The sequence below is a fragment of the Lates calcarifer genome, linkage group LG6 (assembly GCF_001640805.2).
Source record: "Lates calcarifer isolate ASB-BC8 linkage group LG6, TLL_Latcal_v3, whole genome shotgun sequence".
Taxonomy (NCBI): Eukaryota; Metazoa; Chordata; class Actinopteri; family Centropomidae; genus Lates; species Lates calcarifer.
The window spans coordinates 23,783,472-23,810,863 of record NC_066838.1 but is presented as its reverse complement, the minus strand read 5'-3'; the positions used below and the strand labels follow the sequence as shown (position 1 = coordinate 23,810,863).

The 27,392-nt window shown below is 41.1% G+C and overlaps 1 long non-coding RNA gene across 1 annotated transcript in view; it reads left to right on the top strand.

The window, feature by feature from the left end:
- Positions 1-27,392, top strand: part of LOC108894249 (uncharacterized) — a 57,015-nt gene that overhangs the window by 3,908 nt on the left and 25,715 nt on the right. Inside the window, exon 4 of the long non-coding RNA XR_001962797.2 lies at positions 23,428-23,577. This is a non-coding gene — a long non-coding RNA (uncharacterized LOC108894249). The remainder of the gene's footprint in view (positions 1-23,427; positions 23,578-27,392) is intronic.

Sequence of the window (27,392 nt, the reverse complement as noted above, 5' to 3'; positions counted from 1 at the left end):
ATTATCGTCGCTGGGAACTGACCATTAACATTATTGTGCAAGTAGGTTTCAGGTGTTGCTTTTTACTCCCAAGTAGAACAGAGCAGGAAATGAGGCCATGGGCTGAATATTTTGGGTTTAGACAGATGTACAGGGCTAAATCTAAACAAAAGGTGGTGCATGTGTGTGTGCGCATGCATGTATGATGTGCGAATGTGTGTGCGCACACGTGCATTTTTTTTGTGTGAAGTTGTCAGTGATGTCATGATGGAGGAGGGAATCTTGATAGTTAGACAGATAACAATGAGGGTGGCTTATTCATGCCCTGCACACACACACCTACAGACACACACACACGGCATCATCATCGTCACAGAGGGAGCAAGGCTCATAATTGGACAGAGGTGTCTGTAGATAATGAAGCCAGACCTCACACCTGCCAAACCTTGGGGATTTCACTTGACTGGCCACTTAAATCTTCCTCACTCTGCGGGTCTGGAGGGCAAGAGAGTGAGTAAGGAACTAATGGAAAAAAAAGCATGCGCTACAGGGAGGATCCCTGTCAGCATGAGTGTAGCGTGGACCCCCCACCCCACCACAGCTAACTCAGCCCCCACAGCTCGTTCCATACAGCACCCACCTCACTTCACTTCACTGTAAATCCTCTGGTGTCAAGGATTTCAGACGGAAATGGGGAAATGCTGCACCAGCTATTTTGTTTCAAACTCTCAAAACACTCGCTTCTCCCAAGTTGTCTTTGGTGACAGCGTTGTGTGCGGGAAGCGTATTGTGCCAGCTTTTAGTGGGGTGTCATTCGAGGTGCTGAAAGGGAAATCAGATAGACGCTTCAACGGAGAGAAATACTTCTATATAGAAAGTTTACCTGACAGTCATCAGTGAAGGTGTGACACTGTATCAGTGGTAGCAAAAAGCTACACCAATTAGGGACCAAGTTTACTCTGGCAAAATCTTAACAATTTATGAGAAACAAAATGGAATTTTGCTCTGTCTTTTTTTTTATGAGTTGATCCATAAATGAGGCTTGGAAATCATTTTCATTCTGGATACAAATATGGTTTAGATATAACACTAACTAATGCTATTCAATTGTGTTCTTTAAATACACAGACAGGAGTAAGAGACAGCAGGGGGTATCACTCTTTGTTAGCCTGTCATGAAGTCATCCATGTCAGCTTTTACATATGAGGTTGTGTCTGCTTTCAGAAGGTTGTAGTGGTAAATGGTAAGAATCAATAACTTTGTAGCGCTAAGAGAAACAAATAGAGACTGGTTGCTTTGCTTGTGGGTTAGCTGTATCCAGATGGTCTGGGTGTATGTGTCATATTTCATTCTTTATTCTGCAGGTATTGGATAAAAAGGATAAACACGTGCTTGTCAAACTCCGCTGTCTTGTGGAAGTTGTTTTGTGCCTCTGCTGCTGCCTGAAGTCCAGCTTTGACTTTAGGGCTAAAGCAAGGTTACTTGGAGAACCTCAATCATATTTCTCAGCGCTGAGAAATACTGATACAGAGACAATAGTGCTTCCTGATGGAGATTTACATGCACATCTGTAAATGCTACAGCAGCACACAGAGTCACTCAGAGAAGTTGTTAGGTGTCAGTGAAACTGCATACGATGCATACAAGCTGGCAGATTTATAGCAGGATAATGACAGAACTGCACAATATTCAATTGGGTGCAAAATCTGAATGAATTCTAAAATCATCCCCTTTTGACTGGGGCTTTCATTCAACATGAAAGGAGCCAGAAAACCCAGCCCAGGGTAGTAATCTTGGATACTTTCAGTTTAATTTTCCAGTGTCCAGGCCAGGTGGGGAGGTAAATGAGCCCAGGTGGCTCGACTGGCCTGTGATACCCAGGAGGGAAACCTTGCAATCAACAGCAACAAAAACTAGCATCCATGGTGATGGATAGTGTCACATGTCCACCTAGCGTTTGTGCTCTAAGTGCTGTGCATACTGAGGTGATAGCTCGTCTCATCCCCCACTCTGATAGATTATAGATAGACAAAAAGCTGTGTGAGCACAGCCAGTTTTGGGAAATGTGCTGTAACAGTAGACCCTGGATCATCATCGTCCCATCTTTTACCAGCTTAAGCTGCCATACGAAGACACTTTTAGTAGTTGGGAAACATTTGCTAATGTGGATCTTCTTTCCAAATTGCAGTGATAAGCAACGCTGAGATGTGCCCTGAAATGAAATCACACGGAAACCGAAAGCTTATCAAGATGAAACTGTGCAATAATACAAGAATTATCCATCACCATCCATCATGTATTTGTTTGCAGGAAACAGATTACATGGATCTTAATTGAAATATTATTTTACCTTCATTTGAATTATTTATGGGGTTGCTGACTAGATTCATACCTCAGAGAAAAACATGAACACATTATGTGATGCAAGAATGTGTGTGTGTATTTGTGAGCATTACTCATATATTATTCAAAGTGTAGAGTCAGAGTATGGTCTTATGTAGCCATATGAAGGATATCAAAGGGCTTTGATACAATTTACTTGAGATCCACTGGCCACAGCCGAGCTGTCCATTGGCCTACCATTGCTAATGAGATCGGGGGGTAAAATTGAGAGTGGTGGGCTGGCTGTCATCCGCTAGGTGATGGTTTTAAGACTAAGCAGTGATACTTCATTAATTAACCTTCACATTCTATGTAGATCTGCTCATCAAGATGCAGTTAATTAAAGAAAGGTCATTCCAAGGGCTGCTGGGAAGCGGCATTATTACAATGGAGGGATGGCACTGCTTTGAGCGAGATAACACAGGGGAGGGGGCAGGGAGAAGGCGATCACCCAGTCACTACTAAAATGGCAGACGACTTGCCAAAGCCAGTTTCTGAACTCCTGACTGTGGACCAGCTTAGTTCTAGATGTTTTTTTGTTTTTTTGGCTGTTTTTGTTTTTTATTTTTTACACTCTGTTTTGTATAGAAAGATACTGTTGAAAAGCTCTAATGGAGAAAGTCTCAGTAAAATATTCATTGCGCTCAATCGACAGCATCTATCTTTTAGCATCTCTGTATAGTTTTCCTTCCCTCTTTTTGCAGCCCCGCGTCTTCCCTGCCAATTTCTAGGGTGAAATCTACTTTCTCTGACCTTGCTCAGTGTGCAGGAAAAAAAAGCCATCTTGAGTAAATAAAAGGCCAGGAACTCAGCGGGATATAAAATAGTTATGCGTCATCTGTAAGTGAAATCCATTTCTGTGTGGTGACTTATTCATTTTGATTCCTGCCTATCTGTCTATATATCTATCTTTGTCACTGTCTGCTAAAGCACAGCTCAAAATATGTAGTCTTGTTTTGGAAGGTGGATTAAGTAGATACTGTGTTTTGTCATAAAAACACCAGCACATAAAAATGTCCCTATTAGGCTCCTATCAATCAGGAGGCGATTGTTTTTGTGAAGGTTTGCATGCTGACATAAGAACAGAGACAGTTAGCGACACCTTAGTATGAAATAATGTGTCTGTGAAATTGCCTCTCGGCCAATCACACAAGTGAGATCAGACTTAGTGTTACAAATGGCTTTCTATAATGTTTTTGCCAAGCTTTATTTTTTGATAATGGTGGCACCTCCTCTCTTGGTGCTGGCTTGTTTGGGACAGTGGCGTCAGTTTTTCAAAATGTTGCTCTACTGCAAAATTGTAGCGAGACATCAGCGCCTCCCCCGTGTCCACTCAGTCCTCCTGTAGTCATCCCTGAGTGTCTTTTGGCATTGCTTCCAATGGCAGGTGTAGAGACAAACGAGAAACGGCGCGCGAGCGTGCACGCGCGTGCATTCAAGCGTGTGTGTGTGTATATATCCCTCCCACCCCGCTACGATACAGTAACTGCTGACCCTGGACACAGTGCCATTATGGCAGACGAGGCAGGGCTCCCCTGGCAGCGGCTGGGGCGGCTGGTTGCTAGGTGGAGAGACATTACCGCGGGCCTCTGCAATAATTTATCCTAAGAGCGCGGCGAGCCGTCATGTAGCCCCTGACAGAGAGCTGCAGTACTTTATCAGCCTGCCTGTAAATCAGCCATGTGTGGGTGCAGACGGCAACATTGTTTGATCTCTTTCAGACACTCTAATAATCTGCTCCCCTCTGATTGATACCTTCACACAACAAAGCACATTACACCAGCAAACCACAGCAGCCATCAGCGTGTGTGTGTATGTGTGAATGTGTGTGTGTGCATGTGCTAATGTCTGTCTGGAAGACGTGTGTGTGTCCGTGCGTGTGTGTCTTTCTGGTGGTCATCAGTATTGCCAGTGGCCTGGGGAGGGAGAGGGAGGGGATGAATGAGTCTTCTGCAGAAACACAGGGTCATTTGGAGTCTCTAAACCAATGACAGGCTAACAGGTTCACAAAACGATCACTGGATGAAGGGAGGGGCAGGGAAGGGGGGAGGGGGGTGGGGGGGCAGTGCCACCAACCTCAACACAAGAAATCCAGCAAACAGATAAAGAGCTACTGAAGCAGTTATTCTTTTCTTAAATGGCTGCAGTTTTGTAAATGTGAATTTTGTCAAGAGGCCGTTGAAATTCTTACCACATCAGGAGGAATATTGTCTCACTTTTGATACAGATGCATGTAAACGTAACATTTTATATGTATAATAAACATTTAATTCATTTTACAGATTGAACAAAGAAAATTTCCCAGAATTTTCCTGTAAAGCTGCACAAAAATTGTTGACTGAAGAATTTGTCCATGTTTCAAATTTCAGTATTGCCAGTATTTTTTGGCTATACAACAAATGTAACTGCACAGCTGAATGCTTGTACCTTTTCTTTAGGATGCTGATATTTATTTATTTTATTCCATTCATTGCCTTCTATCAAATCAAAGCGAATTGCATCCTTTCCAGATTGCCTTCCAACTCCTTGCTTGATATGGCTCATATACAAAGGAGAGCAATGTCCCATCCAACAATACCCATACCATTTGTGCCGCTCAGCTTCAGAATGTCATTGGTTTGAGTGTGACAGTAAAACATAACTCTACCTTTTTCAGCGGGTTGCATTGGAACATGGCTTCCAATTATTCAGCTCCAAATTCAATAGCAATTTTCTGCTCAATGAAATAGTGGTTTCAATCTCTAGAGTAATGTCACTTTAGAGAGATTTTCAAAATGGCATGTCTGTGAGTGAATAGATGGACACGGGAGGATTCATTTTGCTTGAGGAAATGATACTTGTCTGCTGAAGCTTGTCATTTATTGATGAAGAGAGTACCCCTTCAGATACTATAGAATACACACTATGGGTATAGATATAGTTTTTTGCTCTAGTCATTCAATCTGTATTAAATATATCTAATTTTTAGCTTTTAGTCAGAATTTCTAAAAGAATAAAAATGCAGACCAGATGCATAACCTTATGAATGTGTTTGGTCAGATGGAGCCTATTTTGCTTCAGTGCAGCATTAAAAGTAGCACTGAACAATAAAAAAATGCAATTATAAGTGTGTTTGTGTGTAATGTATCAGTAGCCCATCCAGGGCCCCATAATGAATGCAATGCAACGTGCGATCACTGAGCCGTGCGTATGCCCCGCTCAATGCATCTCTGAAAATAAACAGAGCAATGGAAATGGTTCTCATTAGTGTTGTTTTCATATTAAGTCCCTCAGACAAGGTTGACAAACCCAGCTCCCTGTGCCAGGCTCCTCAGGGACCATCGCTTCAATACAGCTAGGGCAAACAACACCAGCCGATACCAACACCATTACCACCTCCTATAGTTACTTATCCTCCCCTCCCTCCCTGTGGAGTGCTCTGTCTACACAGACCAGGGGAAAACGCATTAAGATCTTCCAGCAGCATAGAGAAAGAGTCCTGCTTTCATTTATCACCATTGCTATTGGCCCTAAAAGGGACAAATGTCTGTTCTCCATCTCTGTGCTATTAGAATTGGAGAAATGTGTGCTGTGTGTGCGAGATGGAAGTTATTTTGTGCTCCAGAGACGATCCACTGCGAGGCTGTTAAGCAGGAAGGGAACAGGTGTGCTGAGCTTCTGGCTTCCACCATGTGTTCCAGTTGTTTCATCTGCACCTGTTTCCCCAGTCCTATATATGATGATCAAAACACTTTATTAACCATAAAGCGTTCTTGTTCGTATGCCACACTATCTGTACCTCTAAGTGTTTCTTTTAAACAGTCCCATATCATCATTAGGAAATTAAATCATGCCGCAGAGGTTATTGTGTCAAAAGCTGTGTATATTTATCAGGAAAATCTGTCCATCTTAAAAGATAAAGTTTCATTTGCTGCTTTGCAAATTGATTAAAAATTATTTAAACTACAGAAAAAGCCAGCTCACAGAAGCATTGATTAATATTTTAATGAATAAGCTGTCTTAAAATTTGAATTAGCAGAATGTAAATAGTGAAATGCAAGTGAAATGGGAATTTTCAGATATTTCTTTTTGTGACATTAACAAGAACTAAAGAGTTTAAGTTTATGGACAGGATTCCTACTGAGATTGATCTTTTTGTTTGACCAGAAACATCACCATACCAACATACCAGGCTCCATAGACAAAAACTGTGATTTTACCTTGCTGAACATGAAAGTTGCTGGAATACAGCTGCCTCAATCGGTTAGTTTATTTGTTTTTTGTAAATTAACTGAGTAAGGCAGTGTTATCCAGCAACTGTTGTGTTCTGTGGGGTAAAAATTATTGTTTTTATCAGTGGAGTCTGGTAGTGAGATATAGTGGTGTTTCTGGATAAACAAAAAGGATCTTACTGTTTAATAAAAAGGTCTATCTCTGTAGGAATCGTATACACATCATTGTCACTTGACACTTTTAATAACAATCTGAGCCTGTCAGTGGCAAACTAAGCACTTTAGTGGATGTACTTTGGTGTGGACAATTACCCACTGGATTACACTGGGTACACTGTACTTGCTCATTACTGCACTGATTCCAAATATTTTTGTCCCTACCACTCATTTGCATCCAAAAACATTGGAAAATAAGGCCCCGGTTCAAAAATACCAGAGCTATTCTTTAACAGCGATAGTCAACATAGCAAAACTGACAAAACAAAAAATGGCCTGTACTGAAATCTAATATGCCTTTTTTCACAGCAGACATTTTGACTTGTCATAGACGGAAAAGCACAGGTGTTACTAATAACATGAACAATGGCTCTGTCCCAGTAAACCATGGCAGTGTGAGCCAACATGCACACGCAATAACAGGACCCTGAATCTGAGGCAGCTAAATGGAATTCAGCCATCATTAATTTTATGATTTACTCCTGTGCTTTTCCTACCATGACATGTCAAAATGTCTGCCAACAAAAAGGCCAGAAAAAATACTGTACAGGCCACATTTTGACTGACAGATGATGTCAGGAAAGTGCAAAAAAAATTACTTAATCCAACACCACTAATTGTTTATGTTGAGTATAATTTCACAAATGCAGTTTGTAGATATGAGTGTTTTCTCTGTATGTCCCTGTGTGGCACAGTCTTGTCCTCTCCCCAACATGGAGGAGCATCTTGGCCCACCTGAGTTGTGATTTGGCAGGGCACATCATGCTGCTGCAGGCTACTGTAAATATCACCTTGCTTTCTATCTTCAAGACCTGCTTTTCCAGTAAATAGGGGGAACATGTAATTCAATATTCTGTTTCGAGCCATTTGCTTTCAGAGGACATCTAGGTGACATGACTTAGTGGCCCCGGAATGAACATAAAGATTAATAAGTAATGGCCATATAAAGATGATATTTGCACTCAGATATCCCCTTTTTTTAGATTAATGCTTTTGATCACAGGGAAATTGGTAATACAAAACGAGCAGCAGACAGCAGAAGGTATGACATCTCAACACAGTCTGGCACATTAGGATTGTGGAGTTTCTTACAGGGTTGATTCACACAAAACTTGGGAGCTGTTGATTTTTTTTTCCCTCTTGATTATAATCAGTATTTTTTGCTGGTCTTGCATGATATCTCTGACAGTGCACAATTGTGAATTACCCAAGTTGATCATGCAGCTACATCATGATTGTATATATGACACTGGTGGTGATGAGTCCAACTAGCTTGCATGTTAGAATTTATTGACAATAACGACAGCATTGAACTGCATGTCCCACGCTCTAAAATGAAATGGTATTTGGCCATCCTCTGTAATACTGTTGTTGGTCCCCCTGGCATTTTGTAATTTGTTGCAGTGTTTGTGTTCTCTTTCACACTTTAATATCACGGTATTGCTTCAATTTGAGCTGCAAGATAAAGTTCTATTTCATTTTGTGGGATTAACTTACTGGGTAGCACGCGTCTCAAGGTATTTGTTGTGTTTTGTTTTATCTATGAATTATTTAGAAGCTTCAAAAATAGAGAATGGGTTAGACGACTGTACGTCCTGTCTCTCTCAGCAATCTCAGTGAGATGTTTAATTTGGTCTGCTAGCGTGGAATAGCACTCGCCACGACTGGGATTAGGTGGTTGGCTATGTAATTTCCCTGAAGGAGGAGCATGTTGAATTGGAGAATAATGATAAAGGAAGAACTGAACATTTGAAGGAAGGAAATATGAACTTGTGATTGCTACGTGTGCTTGAAGTTGTCATGGATTTTAGCTCCAATATGAAATACTGTACTTTGCAAAAATAGATACAGCGTTGGGGGATAAAATAAACCCACACTGTTCAACTTGTTAGTCAGTAGATGGTGCTTTAATGTTAAGTCTGTAGGAATGCTATCATCATCCTTTATCCGGTCATTTCTCATAATTTACCGAACATGCTAAAGTTCACTAGGTCTATTAATGAAGTATTCCCTGTTTTTCTTTACACTCCGAAGCACTTTTTAAAAATGCTAATGGACTCCAACAAGCACCTGAGCAAGGATGAAAGTGCCCTAATTCCTGCTCAAAAGGTCACTGAGATGAGTTATAGTGGTATAAGCACCTGAAAGCTATTCCCTTGTTAGATTTGACAAAGGGAGGCTGCCATTTTCCCCCTTAAAAATAGTGTTGGGTAATAAATGATCATTTGTGGAATGTGGTTGCTACCAGCAGTGACTTTTCCTGTGACATAACTTTACTGCTGGCTGATTTACATCCTGAAAGTTGTCCCCAAAATATTTAAAAATGAGCATTTTATTCATGATGTGCGGCAGACGGCAGTGACACACACAAGAGCTCTTATTGTGCTTCTTAGGGAAAACGGCTAATTAGTTGGCCATGAAAAATGCAGGCGTGCCTGTTTTACTATCATCCTCTATTTGACTCAACAACACTTAAGGCTTTTGTAACAGATTTGCAGTTATACACACAGAATCAGCACAATATGAAATATCTGGACGCCCACACTTTGCTTTCACATCATGAAGTTACTGACACATGCATGCTACTATCAATTATGAAACACGTTGGTCTCTGGATAAACGTGCCTTCTGTACAGTAGGTGCTGTGTGCACCTCAGCATATGTGATAGTCCTTCTCAGCAGCCCTTCACAGGTCTCTGAAAGGTGCTCCTGGTGTGGATGTGGGGCTGTAGAGCAGGGATCACAGTGACAGTTTCAGGTGGAGGAGTCTATTAATAGTTTACCTCTCAGCCAAAGCATTTCATCATTTTTGGTGTCTGAGGGCTTCCTGCTTCAAAAAAAGGGGGTGAAGTTATGCATCTCAATCTACCCCTTCATATTTCATGCTGGTGAGGATTATAAATAAAAGGACAGACTTTGACCTGGGCTATTAGTTACCTGGAATCCTGTGGGTGGATGGTGCTTTGTCTTCTGTCAGCTTGTGGTGTTTTTCCTTCAGAAAGCAACAGGATTACAATCAAAGTCTTTGGGATACAATATGAGATATGATACCTGCTGCCTAGCAGTGAGAAGGAAGAAGGCGGCAGAGCTGAGGAACAACAAAAGGCAAGGCAAAACAAAACCAATCAGTCAAAATCAGCCAAAAGGGAGCATCAGAATGGAACAAGGTGTTGAATTTGACAGCAGGTCAAGCTATGGGTCAGTCTAAAGTACCACTCTGGTGATTGCTGTTTTCCCCCTTGTGTGACTCTCTTGTTTTGACCACACAAACTGGCCGAATGTCTCTGGAGACGAGCCTCTCTGACAGTGTGATGAGGAAAACAGTAAGCTAGAAAGCTCTCACTCTCTCACCTTCCCCATAGTGCAATAGATGGGCCCAACATATGCCAAAGCAGCCTGTCAGAGCTTCTTGTTGTTGGACAGACCTTTGATCTTGAACAAATAGAGAGAGGAGTCTCAGAGCGCCTGCCTCGGGGTATAAGGAAATATGGGCATCACAAAGGGTCAAATTCTGGAAGAAGGCAGTAAAATTAAAACCTTTATTGCCGTCTTTATGGCTTCATTCCCTATGGCAATTACATTATCTATGGAAAATGACAGAGCTTTGTTCCCATTATCACTGAAATCTCTAGCAAGGAGTGTCTGATGTGCTGAAAATGAAAGTGATGTATGTCAGTCTGAATATATCACAGTAGATGTGGACCTATTGTACTGTGTCAAGGTGGCAACTTTAAGCTATTTAACAGCCTGAAATTTGCTCACTTTTTTGCAAATAAACACAAGTGCTCAGATCTAGAACTAATCAAAAAAAGAAAAAGAAAACTGCACTTCAGAGTGTTTCTATCAAATCTAGATTGACAGCCCTCACTTGAAATTAATGATTTTATTTTTCTGTGACCACTCAGTTGCTAACCACCCGAAACCTCACACATTGACTTTTCTCCACAGATTGCAACTCATCCATTTTTTAATTGTGTTCATTTTTACCTGGGTCCCACCGGACCTGCAGTAGCGGTGGTCGTTGTCATCCGTCTGCTCTGACAGGAAGAGAGAGCGAGAGAGTGGCGCCACGCCACTTTCCACCCCAAGCTGATGTGTCAGGCTTATCACACAGCCGAGCGATCCTGAGGTGACATCCTCCACTGAATCAGTGACATTTCACGGACGGTGCAAATCTATCCATCTTTGTCAAGCATCCGCCTCGATTTTAGCATTCCCCGAGTTAGCATATTGATCACTAAGAAACGCATGAGTGAGGACTTCTTGTTTTCTGCTCCTTAAAATGGGCATTGTGAGTCCACTGGACTCCTCTGTCAAAGTCTACTGCTATGGGCCTTAATCTGCCCTCTTCAAAGTAGCATAAAATATGGAGGCTTTTGTCATTCAGGACCAAGAGCTCACCAAAGACTTTCTTTGCCACTTTACTCTGTGTCAAAAACTTCTCTGGAGGAAAGTTTCTATAAAGTTTATTTCGACAAGTCACTAGTTGTCGTTTTCAGTATGTTAAACATTGTGTCAGTAGTCTCTCTCTCTTCATGCTACATATTTTAATTAGATAAGTGTTTGTAATATGTAACTTGGGTGAAGATACTTTCTGTTAGCTTCTTTTTCCTCATTTGCTTTAACAACTTCATTATGGAACAAGCAGTTTACTGGCAACCATATCAAAGGACGATTTGCTAACTTGTCAAATTGGTGTACGTGTTTAGGCACATATGTGTTCAATAAACCAAGGAGCTATGCTTCCCTGAGCTGCTTTACTTAACAACAATGGAGCTTTGTTTCCATCAGTTAAATTACTGTGACGCATTTCGTAAAAACACATGAGAAAGAACCCTATTTATGGTAGAGAAAGTCTTAACCACCTGGGTCCAGCAGTGTGTAAACTATAGCAGCTTCGGTTATTTGTGTTGGGGCGTGCAATGTAATAATTGATTAATAATGCAAAGCTTTAGGGAAAACTGTAACCCCTAAAATGAGGGCGATGATTGTGCTTGCGCCGAAGCAAATCAACAGCGACAGAATAGCACCAGGGATTACAACATCTGCAGTATGTGGTGTCGAGGTTAACTTGTCCTGTGATTACAAAACGCATTTCCCGGGAGCAGGTGTTACATTGACACTGTTGTGATCATGTATGTGCAAATGCTGGTGCAAACTGAAGCGTGCACACACACACACACACACACACACACACACACAAAGTGAGGCACCCAATCACACAAAGAGGGTGAGAGAGCAGAAAGGAAAGAATGGCTGCTTCTCCAACTATATGCTTTTGGCCTCTATGCCTGTGAGACCCGTGTGAAAACATGAATGAGCAGCCTGCAAATCGATAGGGACAAGAGATCTAGTGTCTAGCAAATCCAGTGCAGACTGACATGTTCTCCATGTAATCTCCTGCATTGTGCTGTGAGGGGAAAGATTATCCTTCTCTGACTGGCTGGTAAAAGGTTGCTTTGCTGTAGTTCATGTCTGTGTGAAGGGAGGGAGCATATGCCTCCCTGTAAACGATGCTGGCTCCCCCTCCTCCTCTGTCAGAGGCTGGATTATGTCCAACATTATCCACTCCCCCCCCTACACACACACACACACACACACACGACTCTCCAATAAAGGGCTTTCTCTCTCCCCCTCTCCTTTCAAAAATCATCGGATTTATGACAGTGGATTTTGGAAAAGTTCTGCGCCAATTTTGATGCCTGCTAAGTACCCCGGCAGGATTAGAAGAGGCCTCTTGATGTGTGCACTCCAGTGTGTTGAGCAGTGCATTGTGGTCAGGTTTATCAACTGAGGAAAAAAAAGGCAGTAGTACATAGTGCATAATGATAAGGCTCGTTATACACATCAAGTGCTGAAAGCAGAGACTGAGAAAGAGCATGTGTGTTTGTTTAGAATCAATGGAGAACACTATCACATTTGATTTGTCTCGTGCTGCCTTTTCCATCTCTTTGCTTTACATTCATAAACAGCAGATTGGAGGAAATAGCTAGCTCCACGGTAGCAGTACCATTATGGCAGATGTAGGGGGAAACAGCACTGGGCCTACTTGAATGAAATGACCGCTTACATTGATAGTAAATTGAAACTTAACACTGCGGCACAATTTACAAAGGCATAATAAAAGGCAGCGACTAGCTCAGGAATAGACTTGTAAAAAAGCAGTATACATGTTGTAAATTGTAATGAAATACAGCAATGACTTTCCTTTGATCTAGAAATAAACAGGAAAAAGTTGTGTGATACCTGATGCAAGATTTACTGTGCCACGCTTGTATTGGCATGTGTGTGTGTGTGTGTGTGTTCTTCAAGTCTAGACACAGGAGGTAGACAGTCACCTTCACAGCCAGCTATCCCTCCGAACAGTCTGCTTAGCATTTCTGTCTATGATGATGCTGGGTGGCCTGCATGTGCAGCTATAAATTCAGAATCACTGGAGCAGTTTTGACTGGCTGCCTGTAGTCTGACTGTCTGATAGAAGGTCTGGCTTTGGGCAGGTGTGAGACGAGGAAGAGCCAGGTTAGACTCAGTTAATAAAGCCTCAACCAGTTCCTCAGTCTGCCCTTGGAGATCGCTTACATCAAAGCACCAATCAAAAACTGGTGCAGATATAATTTGTCATCAGGGATTTCCTGCTGGAGAATTATAGAGAAGATACAGGCCGATCAATACTATGGATTTTCACTGCAGTGGCTGATTGTCCAATTGCCGTGAAACATGTACCGAGATAAAAGGGCACGCCTGCCATTTTGTAACAGACTGCCGAGTCAGCATAGGGCTTGTCAGATACTTATAGGCTGCTGTGATAGAAAATTATCATGCTGCAGTGTCCAAGTACTATTTAACACATTTTCCCTCCATGGAACGTGATTCATCACAGATCTCCTCTCTCTCTGCTTTTGAGGAGACATCACTCTGCGTCATTGTCAAGTGTGGTTCTGGCCACACATGGGTGGCGTTTAAAAGGAGAAGACACACACGGATGCCAGTGCAATGCGATCCCTCCGCTAGAAGATGTCGACTAGAATTAGGAAAGACGTTAGAGGAATATGTTAAATCCCCCAAACACCACTCACTGCTGACCACTTAAAGCAGTTACCGCTTACTTAAAAAATTCTAATCATTTTAGATTAACTTCCCAAAACATTTATTAATAGAACAGGATACTGTGCTTTTTGAAGACCTGTTGCAACCACTGACACTGGCCTCTAGTAACACCGAACAAATGGTCTGAACGAATCCTTTAGGCTTTGAAATGACATCAATAAAGGTGTGTCAGAGCACTCAGAGCCTCTTGCTTCTTTTTTTTTTTTTTATCCTGCTCTGGTCTATTCATAAAAACTGATGGACCAAAACCACTACATTACAGCCATGTGGTCAGGCCAGCACATGGACAGCAGGGTGGCATAGTGAGTAGCAACACCCCAGGTTCATGGCCCCAGCATCGACCAGCTCTTGTTCAAGCAGCAAGGTCAGCAAAAAGTCACATCTCTCTTTTGGGGATGAGTCGAGTACCACAAGCAGGTACATAAAGGCTGAGCTTTGCTGGATTTTCACTTCATGCAGTGAGTTTTTTTTTATCTCTGTCAGTGGGTGTGACTCTATCGATGGCAGTGTTGTTGTGTCTGTTGGTTGGTCCACCACTTTTGTCCAGACTACAGTATATGGGTAGATCGCCATGAAGTTTTCTACAGATGTTCATGGTCCTCAGAGGATGAATCCTACTGACTGTGGTGATTCCCTGATTTTTACTTTATTACGACCACGAGTTTCACCATTGCAGTTTTGAGTTAAATTTCTCAACAGTAATTGGATGGATTGCCATGATATTTGGTATACATTGTCATTCCCTCCTCAGGATGAATTACATTCGCTTTCTTTTCATCAGGACAAGAGTTTAATACGTCCAGTTCTTTAAATCAAATCTCTGCAAACTAATGACATTCCAACTGGCCTCAGCTCAGAACAAGAAATGTATGCACCGCTGCTGTTATGGTAATATAACGGTACACCGTGCGTCATCTGACGTTATTATTTGGTCATATAATTTCAGTTTTTTCCTTTAACAACCATTTAGGGAGGATGAAATGATTTAAACTAATATTACAGACTGTTCTTACAGTCTGTAAAACATTTTCCTTGCATATGCAAAAATACTTTGTCAGTGATTTTCTTATCTGATCCCAGTGATCCAATGAATCCATGTTATACCCATTTTAAGTTTTAAGTCAAGTTCTTCAGTTAAAATATTGACTCTCGAGTTTAATTCATGTGTCTACACTCACTTGTCAGTTTATTAGGTACACCTTGGTAAAATTATTGCAGTATAATACAACAGGCCTGCAATAAATTCTCCCTACACGAGGATTATAATGTTCGGTTTTTATTGAATTTGTTTAAGAGGATGTTGATTTATTTTATGGTCATTTTGGAGGCTGTAATTTGTGGAGCTATTGAGCTGCACTAGTATATACTGAGAGGTATTCCTAATATTTTCTCAACCTTAATTAATGTAAAATATAAGGAACGGTTCTCAATACAACCCACTTTTACAATATCCATTTTACTCAAATCTTATCAGTGATTTATAAATGTGATCAGTATTCAAGATATTCAGAATTTGGATCAAGTAGCTGGTGAAAAATAAAGTGTGTCAGATTTAGTTAGTAACACCTGTTATTTTACTGTGTTAGATGCATATTTACAGTACATTAATACAAGTTTTGGATTGGACACAGTATTGGCATATATCCAGTATTAAAGGACTTGGTATTGGGGCCAAAAAAACTTCTCAACATCAGCATCTGCAGTAAAATGTAATCTTTCCTGGAGTGGAAGTTTTAGAAATGAAAGTTTTCATGCAGTCAAGTTGTGGAGAGGTTAGAAGTATAAAGACAGAAACTTGATGAACAGGTTAATGTTTCTCCTAGAATAACATTTTTGGGGACACTTCTGTCAGATGGACAATACCCTGGCTCATGTCATAGAAGGAAAACAAGCATTTCAGAGTGGGTGGGCCTTGTACATGGAGCGCTGAATGGAGCCCAGACATGTCTGTCTTTGTTGTATAGTCTCCAGACTGAGGGCAGCGACTTATAGGGCTAGATGCCAGGCAGAGAAAATGAGAGGCTGCAGCTCAGTGACAGAAGCAATGACCCTCAACTCAACCATCTTTTACTGTTTACGGATGTGCTGTTGCTATAATGACCCACTTTTAAAGCTGTTCAGCTAGTGTAGAACATTATATTTTCATGTATTAAGGGAGAGTTGTCAGTATTTCCCACAGGGATGACCAAAAGGCTGAGGCCACAGGCTACACAGTGTGTGCAGCTAGAAACCACCAGTCACAGAGTGTTGTATTTATTGTGCAGGTCCAGACTGAGACTTTAGATACAGTTTAGGATAAACACAGAAATAAAGTTAAACACATTAAAAAAACAAGGACTTTTTTTTTTTTTTTAAAGATATTTGCCTTTATACTGGCACCACCACTCACTAGAGTAATTCTCTGTTCTAATTCTAATTCTCAAATAATTAAAGTAAGCTTTACTGGGCCATTTCAGCTGTTGGGTTTTTTTAAGCTTCTATGTGTAATTTTCAGAAAACCTTTGTTATTAATTACTCCAGTGGCCGTTAAATGAACAGCATTTTGTTATTTGTGCAGGTTTGCATGCTCACACTCCATAGGTAGGTATGGGTGAGGATCCTTGGCATTTGCCAAAACAGTGACGTGACATACACAAGACTGAAAGTGATTAAACAGTATCATATTGATAGATGAGGTAAAAAAAAAGTTCCACTTTACAGTCCCTCCCGATGTTGACCACATTCCTGTTGTGCCCCACCTTTATTCCAGCAGCAGAGTTAGGCACAGAGCAGAATCGACATCTGCCGACATATTAGGGAAAATCACACAGCAGTGTGGCATTACACTGGCTTTGTGTGCTTCTGTGTAAACAAACAAAAGCAGTGTATCCCAGAGTCTTCTTAACACCAATATTGCATGATCTCTGTGTAAAAGTGGCCTGTGTTCTGCTGTGAGCCAGTTGTTTGTTGGTGTTAGTGGGCTCCATTTCTAAGCCAACGTTAGGTAGCTGCTTCATATTTCAAACCTCATTTGAAACCCTTTCTTGATATAACCCTGGTGCTGTCCCATTCACTCTAAAACACATGCTGTAGTATATACTCTGGAATGTAATGTGAAATGCATTGCACATGTTTGTCTGTGTATGTAGATTCAGACACACCACCTGTTTTATGCAAATTGCTCTGCCAAGAGCCTGAAGATTTTACTGTTGATCTCTACATGCATAAAACTGCCACTGCTGGCATGTTGCAGAGAGGCTGAAATAAAGACCTCAGTTATAATTAGTTAAACAGCAATAAGATCCTCTCCACTAACTGTAGAATCTGTGTCACTGAGAAGCCAAAAGTGCTGATTTGCCATATTTTCCAAATCCATTATTCCTTTTATGATCTGGATTTGTGAACAGAACAGCATCAAGGATACACCTTGTAACTCCAGAACAATTTCATGAGTATCCAAAGTGAGTCAGAGGCGGCTCTGGCTGGACTGATTCTTCTCAAAGTGAAAGGTCAACTATAACAAAGTTTACCATTTTGTTTTCCTTCCTCTGTTGTCCTGTCTGCTGACTGTCTCAGATGACGGGCGTGGGGATGAGTGTTTTGGGAAATGTTCATAGCAAAATGAATTCATACTGTAAGGTAATGAGGACTTGCATGAGCTGTAATTGTTATTATTGCCAGACACAAATTGAAAAGCATAACCTGTCTGACACCAGCTATCAGTTGTCATTATGTGGGAAAACATGCCCTCATTGCAGATAGCTGTCTGTTGACACCCAAAGTAATTGAGGAGGTAGTCGAGCTGTTGAAGGCTCTCAAAGGGGAGGACGAACACTTGATCAGAGCATTTTTATGTCTTCTGAGATGATTTGATTTCACATAATGTCTATTTTACAGCCAGATATGCCATTAATTTGCATGATAGCGAGCCAAAATGTGACATTTTTATTTAGACGTCCCCACAATGTTTGGAGAACAATTGGGTGGTGTTTTTTCTTCTGTCAGTCTTTCAGAGCGGTGGCGTCTCATTATATCATATCTAACAGAGCAGTGAATAGCTGCCTCTCTCCTCACATTGCTGTGTCAGGTCAATGTGCCATTTTTTAAGTGGTGACGGGAAGGGAGGAGGTGGGGGTATATTGTTGACAGCGAGATGATGATTTCACATTTAACTCTTTGTTGTTGTTTACTAATAGCAGAAACTAACATAAGAAACAAAGAAATTACTTTAGCCTGCGCATTATGCTACATCCTATATCATCCTGACAAAAACTGAATGTTTATTGCAGTTTTGCTGTGGACATCTCTCCAGGAAGTACTTAAATGTGATTCAGTTTCATTGCAGTGACTGCTTATCTTGAAATGTATCTGTAGGTGCAATGTAAAGACGTGTTTTTTTTAGCCATACATCTACAGCACAGGCCGATGCTCTCTCTCCTGTTAGCTCTGGCTGGCAAACTGGGCAAGTCTGCGTTTGGTGCCTGAAGCGCTGAAGCGAGAACAAGGGGCTTCTTTCCCATGAACTGGAGCCAAGTGCCAGCACTTAAGGTGAAGGGCCGAGGCGCTGGAGAAGTAATTTAATCTGAGGCTCTGCCCAATTCCCTGGGCGGCCGAGTTTAAGAAAGGTCACATAGAGAAACAGGCACTGGTGACCCCTTCCCAATTACGGGCGCTACAGCAGAACATATCACAGCACCGTCCAAAGTGACAGTCATTTAGCAGCAACTCATCTGAGGGGAGGAAGTGGGAGATGGATGATAAGGAAATAAAAAATGATTTGCCAGGACCTGTTAGCCACTTCTCTACACAGGCCTGCTGCTCCCCCAGCTCCTCCCTGTCTTATTCACACACACTCATATACTCTCTCTCCCTCTCTCTCCCTCGCTCTCTCTCTCTTGCTCTGTCTCTTCCCACCCCCTGCCACCCCTGCTGCCCATCTCCCTCCTGCTCCACAGACACGTGACAACTCCGCATGATTATTGGCGCAATCACTCATGTAACAGCCTGCCCAGCTTTCCGTGGGGGCTCCAGTATTTGTCACTGTCACTTCCCCAAGTGCTCCGCCATTGTCTTGGAAATTGTATGTGTAAGGCAAGAGATGCCTGTGACCCACTTCGACAAGGGAGCCAGCGATGTGAGGGCGCTCATCACACAAAAAAACAGCAGTTTGATGTGTCCTATTATGTGTCCCAGCAAGAGCCATAAATAATTGTGACAAGTTTTTTGTTGCGCGTGAAAGTCCTTGACTCTGCCTCCTGTTCCAGCACCTCCTCTCTCGTATGGAGACGCTGCCAAGCACCCCCGATGATAGATGGCACGGTGCAGCAAATGACAACGGGATAGATTTTTAGTTTGTGCTTTGGAAAGGATCAGTAATGGTGCTTTGCTGTACAAAGCAATAAAAGAGAAGGACAAGAGACAGAGGGGGAGAACGAGGGGAAAACAAAAAGAAAAGATCTATCGATGCTGGAGAGGGAAGAATGATGGTCGGTGACGTATGATTTTTGGGCGTTTCGAGCACTTAGATATATGAAATCAGGGTTTGTCAAGATGGAACGGTGGCGTGGTATTTGGCCGCTCACCACAAAAACATACATAAAAAATGCATGAAATTCACTTGGTGGTATTATATTGTCCACTACCACTGAAAAAGAATAGTCTTTTCTTCTAACAAGAAAACAAATTGATATACCCCAGTACAACTGCATTGTTTTTTGACAAACAGAAGCTGTATGCATTCAACTATTCACTTGAGTACATTGTTTTTGCTCTTTGTTCCTTGCCAAAGCTGTGATTTCAGACTGCTTAGCAGAGGAAAATTTTCTGTGAAAAATCGACATGGACATTAGATAAAGTACCACCTGCGGGTCCTGGGTGCCAGGCGGGCAGGATACTGGTAGACAGTATGATCAGTCATGGTAATGAGTGCAAGGCTGGCATACATGCTTTGAATTATATGACTTTGAGGCCTAGGCACCCTCAAACCAGGCCTCAGCCATTAGTTCAGCCACACTCTCCTTATCTTAAGAGTCAAGCTGTCAAGTTTTAACAGTGCCATCATTCCCCTTTTTTCCTCTAAATTGTTCCACCTCCACAGTGGTGCAAAACAGGAATGCCCACAGAGGTAAATTAAGATTGTTTGAGTGTTTTGACATTATGTGATCTTTAGTTAAATTAGTATGGGGAGCTTCTTTTGCGTGGTTTGCTCAAGTCAACAAGTCAGAGTTTGTTTGTTTAAACCTTTCTAGAAAATAACACGAAATGAAATGATTCGTTGAAATAAGCAGTGTAAGTATTACAACAGCATGTGAGCATGTTTCTGTTCATGTTTGTCTTCTTTAGTTAACCGCAGATGCATTTGCTAATTGCATTCTGCTTCCTCTATCACAATTATTAATTTATCTCTTAAGACCACTGCGGCAGTGATGATCATTCATGTCACCGCATCCGATAGTTAAGAAGTGGGCTTCCGTGAAAATCCATCATGTACATCAATGCACATTACTGAGGTAATTAAACAGGAGGTAATACCGCCAGATATCGTAAAATATCAAGGGGTGATCATACGCCCCTTAACACTGTACAGCCTCAGCACATGGAAATGATGCAGTAGATGGGGGATCAGCTGCAAAAACTCCAACACACAAATGTAAATGTAATTTGTCTATTTTAGAGTATCTGTACCTTACCCTATGAAAAATACTAATTATTTGAAATATACTGATTACAGCAAGCTGAGAAAGTGGCATTAAAATAATTACTTGTGAGCCCTCTCAGAGTTTGTACATTTAGCACTGTACCACCATTAGGAATAATCTGTCCAATTAAAGGTTGTGTAATTAATTAAGTGCACATTCTGTGAAGAAGAGAGGGGAGAAAATTTATCAACCTGCTGAAATATGACCTATCTTGTCCAAAAGACTAATATGTTTAAACAAAAGATGAAAATTGATGACAACATTATTTGTAACAAAATGCTCACTGTGCAACTATGATGCATCTGTACTTGGATTCGGCTTCGTAGCATTGTCCTCACAAAAGCTGTGATGTATTACCCCCGGCTGCCTGGCAATAACTTTCAATGAAGGGCGCTTTGCCTATCTAGTGAAACAGTCTGTTACTTTACCCCACTTCACATCTCAGGCCTTCAGTGTAAGCATCATCTGGCAGATTAAGGTGTGTTTTCATATGTAGAGATGTACACATGAACACTGCTGAGGCCTTGATGGTGAGATATAGTAGTGGCATATGATGTTGTGAGATGCGGAGGAAGTGCTGGCGCTGAGTGGACATCCTGATACCACCACCCAAAAGTGTAGTAGAGCAGAAAACATCTTGCTGTGCAAAACCTGTCGGGTCATTTCTGTTATAGCAGGAAATTTCAAGCCAATGTCCCGTGTGTGTGCGTATGTGTTTGTGTGTGTGTGTGTGTGTGTGTGCATCTGAGAGAGTGAACAAGATGCCAAGTGCACATTCTTTCACCTGCCATTACAGTTTGTTGCCAGCTCTACATATGGCCTAGATCAACACTTCAGGGAACAAGCATCATGGCCCAACATTTAGTAGTGTATAAGTACAAACACATGTCTAAAGCTAGCATGACCAAGACGTGTATACACAGTGGGCATATTGCAGTGACACATTTATTTAGGAGCCACTTCTAACTGAAGCACACTGAGTTACTGCTACTTAACAGTAAATGTAAATGCTAAATTATTTCCTAAGTGTGACAACATAATGTTCTAATAACAGCAGTAACTTAAAGAGACAGGCGCTAAATTTAGATACTCAACTACGTAACTGTCTCAGACATCCACAAAAAACAACCCAGACTAATAGTGAAGAATTTGAGAGAACAATGTCTCCTCCTCTGATCTGTCAAGTGACTGATGGAGAGCTACAGTGTGCACTGAAAAGTTGGACAGGATGACCTTCTACAATGATGCAAAGCATCGAAAAAGCATGACCCAATTTTAATATAAGTAGACTGGCAGCACTGGCAATATCACTAACACTACCTGTGCCACCTTTAGGTAAGGAAAGTAACAGCAGCAGCAGTTTTGACATGGGTGACACCTGGAGGCAGTGAGATTTTTTTCTTTTCATGGCTGCTGTCTGTGTGGGATTTTATATATTTTCCTTGTAAAATGTAGGAAAAGTTAACAAAACAACCAAAAAAACACAGAAATTCAGGGTTGTTTGGGTTGTTGTTCTGGCAAGGAGGTGCATCGGTCAGTTAAATACATACAAAGCCACATTCCTGAGCGGACACTTTCTACTTTTTACCTCTCCATAGTTGCGACCAAAAAAAAAAAAAAAATCTGATAAGTCTTCAAATTCATGGATGTCTTATTCCAGCAGCTGTTACAGATATTGTTTGAACTTTACCTTTAGAGTTAGTAGGACAGGTCAAGGCTGTCGCTGGGTTTTCTTGCAATCTAAAACAGTTGATTTCCAGCTTTCAGAAATTTGAATTTCCCAATCCGTACTTGTATTTTTTCACACTGATACATCATGAAAATAGTTGAACCTGTGTCCAGTTTGTGCAAGTTTGTTTAAAAACTGAAAAGTGTTACATGTCCTCTGCTGGTGACACCTTCTGTAAAGAACAGAGCAGAACAAAAAAAGAATAGGGCCATATTATGGGCACATTTTCTGTTGTGTAAGTGATTTCACAAAGGCAGGTTATAGTTTGAGCTCTATGAGCCCCATGGCCCCAGTGTGCTGGGTGGTGGAGGGCAGTGTACCACCACACCTTCCCAAACTGCCATCCAGCTGACAGCTCCCAGCCAGGGGAGAGAGGAAGAGAGGCTGAGAGGAGCAGGAGACATAAATCCTATGTCCTATATAAAAAGAAATACTATCCGTGTCAGGGAAAGGTGGGATGCCCTAAAATGAATGATAACAGACTCATTAAAAATAACGGCCGTCTAAATGATAAATAGCTTGCCTCCTGAAAAGAGCTCAGGACAATGGCTTTAACAAATTAAGACTGCAGTGCTCTGCCTAAAGGTGTTATTGCCCCTCTTCTCTTTCACCAAAACATCAACTAGGAATAACTCCAGTCCAGTATAACGTTATGGTTATCACGCTCACTTATGGATAACTTAAACTATTAACATATACTGTATAACCCACCTGTTCATTTTGTTGTACTTTAATTCTACATAACTGAATTTGAGTGTGGCTGCAGAGAAAATGCTTCAAGAAAGTTATTCACGTGTAAAATATAAAAAAAACAAAACAAAGCAAACAAAAACAAACTATAAACCATCTAATTTATTCCACATCAGCTGGCATTTGCAAACGAGATCCTAACAAGGACGCTGCTGGGTCTGGCACTACAAACAGACCACTATTAAACATGTAAACCTGGCACCATACTTTAAAACCAATAGCCAGTGTCTGAGACAGATCTCACATTCCTAATGATGACAGTAAATTAAGCTAAACTATCTCCACACATTTGAAACTGTACACATCTTTTTTGGACTGTAAAAACTCAGCCAGCGTTCATCAAGTATAAACATTTACATCTGTGTGACATAAACAGATTCCATCGCTGTAAATACTGCAGAGAAGAGACAGAGCCCGGGCCCGTCAGAGGGAATGAAAATGAGGAATGGATGACTCGTGCGAGTTGCTGACTTCTGAACTGATAGACGTCCACTCCCAGGCAGGCTTGATGGGGGCAGACGTGTCCGTGAGTGCACCCTCTCCCTGTCTCTTCTGTAAACACTGGCATTCCACACGCATGAGAACATTATTTAGCTAAAGCTACGTCAAAGAATTCAAAGACCTGCAATGACAAGAGTTATGTGGCTCACCCAGAATGGTGTGTTTTACGCTGCTCTATGAATCATGGGATCTCCTCTGTTTAGAATAGAGATACATGAAGTTGGATTGAGGGGGTGGCAACATGGACAGCTGTTAAATGGGCTCTGAACTCAGACTCAGTGTTGTGTGGTCACAGGAAATGTCGTATTGACAACTTAAAAATGTAAAAAATTTTACAGTTGGCAAGCCCCCATTGTGCATACGAAGACATGTTCATGGCATTTTAATTCCAGTCTCAGTTCTAGCGGTGCCCAGTGCAGCCAAACTCTCATGTCTTTATGTACAAGCCTGCTCTGAGGACAGATACAGGAACAAGACTTTGATCCGGCTGACAGCATGTCCCAGTGCTATATCTGGTCTGGTAAAAACAAACCACACATACACTTGTGTTAATGTCAGCACAATTTAGATTTTAATTTTTAGCAAATTTATGAAGGGCTTTAAGGGTTTCTCTGGCTCAGCCAATTTGTTGTGGTGCCTGTGCTTTCATATTTAATGTAACATTTATATCTTGATACGCAAGAACAAATCTAATCTGTTCTTTAGGGATTCACTCAGTCTGTTCAGACAGAGGAGTGGATGGGGGGAGTTTTCACAAAAGCAAACAAACAAATCCAGCCGAGGTAGGTCATCGCCTCTGAGCTCTGAACAACTGCTTCGGTATACAATATACAAACACAGAGTGCATACATGTATTTGAAATTCCAGTATGTTTTTCAGAAGAGCTTGTGTAATATTTCTTAACTGCTTCTTGATGCATAAAATGCAACACATTGCTTTTAAACATAGCTTCTCTTCAGTTCTGTCAGCTTGCATCTTCAGTAAATTACTACAGCATTTCATTTAATGTGGTCATCTAAGACTGGAAGAGTCTCTTCTAAGTGGACATTGTAAGGATTTTGTCTATATCGGAGATCATGTACTGTACTGGGGGCATTTAAATGTGCTTGCTTTGCTAACAAACAATGACCCTGCAATCTCTATAATGATTTCAAACAAAAGCTGTTAAAAGAAATGGTAGTTTGAGTGAAGTTGTGGACATGAGTTCGAAGGGGTTTGTAGACAATTCAAGCATTTGTACAGCTTGATTATACATAGCGACACTGTGATAAGGCTTCATTGAAATTTACAACAAGCAATCTCTACCATATGGACTCACCAAATGGAGATCACAGACTAGCAAAAGCAATCAGCTTTTTAATTAACAGAATTAACAGTGCGATGTTAAACCATAATGACAGCAATAAAAACAGTTGATGTGACAATCAAAGTGCACCAAAAACATTCATAACCATTATTTTCATTAGTCTGAGAGAAAGACAATAGCAGTGAGTGGGGTTATATTGGAGAGGGATCTCAGACCCCCCTGTAATCACACTTGAATTAGCTGCAGATACTGCAAATACTCCAATAGGCTATAAGACACGGGGTCACAGACAGCACTCATTTGGGTTTATCTTGGACACTTCATTTGATGTTGGCCTATTCTCTGAAGGAGTGAGTGTCGTCAGAGGCAATAAACATCCTGCATTTTGAAACATTTCTGAGACGGGGTCCAAATCTACAAAGTTGGCCGATCTGCCGAGATTTGTCTTCCAAACTGCCATCGCTGCATTACAACCAGAGATCTGATCAGCGGCTGAAAGACTTTGGCAGAAAATAGCAGTTTATTGACCATAAAACATGTGCGTGTACACATAAAAGCCCAAACGCGCATCCACAGGCTTACACTCACACAAACACCTACACATACAGAGATAAACCATAGCACCACAGTGAGGGCCATACCCCCGGCAACAGCACACAAAGGAAAGTCAAATTATTAGAAATAATGAAAAGCCATCAATAAGAATTCTGCAGAGACTCATTTCATTCTGTTTTCAACAGTGCTTTTCAGCCCATTATTTTCTGTAAATGTTAACATCGCCAAGCCTGCCTATTGATTCTATTATTTTTGACCTTGCATTAGTGTCGGCTAATCTCGCATGCTATAAAATTTCATTTCATAGTGAAAAATACTCCAAGGCCCTAAGGGTGAGTTATACACAGGTTGCGGCACCCCTGGGATTCATAAGTGCACATGCGGGTAAACAAACCGTACATTTAATGTTTCTTAGATGAGTGAGCAGCGCTGGAGGTTTCATTTCTTCCTAAACCTCAGGATTTTTTCTTTCTTTTTTCTGTGAGGTGGCTCAAAGCGAGGGTTCGGTAGAGAGGCTCATTCAAAGATGAATGTGAGGAATCTTCCAAAACGATATTGTATTTTCACTCCCGTACACAGGCCTGAGAAGAATGCTGATCCAGGGGAGCCAAATACCTTTTTTTGAGGCATTGCTGAGGATTGTTAAATTTTTTCAGATCACATTCAGGATGACCCAAACTTGACCTGGATGAGAGGACAACGAAGCGACACCCACTCTATATAGACTGTCAATTGACACATAATATAATACCTAATAGAAGTCGAATAAAAACAAGTTTAGAGAAATCATAAAACGTCTGAAGAGAACTGGTACCTTGAGAGACAAGAAACAAATGAAGCATCATTTTCTGGAGATAAAGGTAACTGCAGTGATTAAAGCTGTAACCTTCAGGTGTCCAGGCCAGTAACAATAAAAATAACCCTACGTCATTCTATCTAAATTACAGAAAATATGCCATCATTTCAGTCTTTTTATAGATTTTTTGCCTGTATTTCAAATGCAAATGTAAGAGCTTCATTTTAATTTATCCATAGTATTTTAATGACAACTTCAAAAGCTACCAATCAGTTGATTTTGAAATGCTGAATTGCAGCAACGAATAGAAAGTTTGAAAGTATCTCTCAGACTTTATGTTGCATATTTATGTTGTCATATTTGCAGATTTAGTGAATGGTGCTGCACAGGTGCAACAAATCCCTTGGATTACAATGTATTGTGATGTCACATAAGCGTATTATATTGTAGATAAAGCACAACAAATATTTCATGTGTCATAACTGCCCTCCACCAGCCTTCTGGAAGTAATCAAAACTCAAATAACACAAAATATTTTTGTGTTATTTGAGTTTCAGAGTGGATGCCAGTGGTAGCCATAATACAGTTTACCAAAGAATTTTAACAACAGCAAAGCAATATCAAAATGTCACTGAGAACTTCCTAAAAACTACTCAGTCAGCATAATCGAAGTTTTAGGTGTTTGTCTCTATGCGCATCCCCAACCCTAAACCATGATGTGGGAATTTTTTTATTATTTTAGTAAACCTGGAAGCACAAGTTGAAGGGTTCTATCTGTAGAGTCATGCAATGTAAAAGCTGTGTTAAGCTGTTAATGGCGTCCCCTTAAAGGCAGAGATGTTGCAAAAATGTAATCTGTTTATTTTAAAATCTTAAAGGATAACTCTAGTATTTTTGCACCTGGGTCTTGTTTGTCTATGTTTGTGGGTGTAAATTATCAATAGGGACAAAGTATGTCCACTAAAGTGTTTATTTCTTCCACTGACAGGCTCAGATTGTTATTATAAGTGTCTGACAACATTATGGATAGGACTCCTACAAAGAAAGACCTTTTTATTAAAGAGTACAATCCTTTTTATTCAACCAGAAACCTCTCTATGTGTCACCACCAGACTCCACTGACAAAAACAGGAATTCTGCCCAGCAGAACAGTGGAATACCACTGGCTTGATTGGTTAGGGTT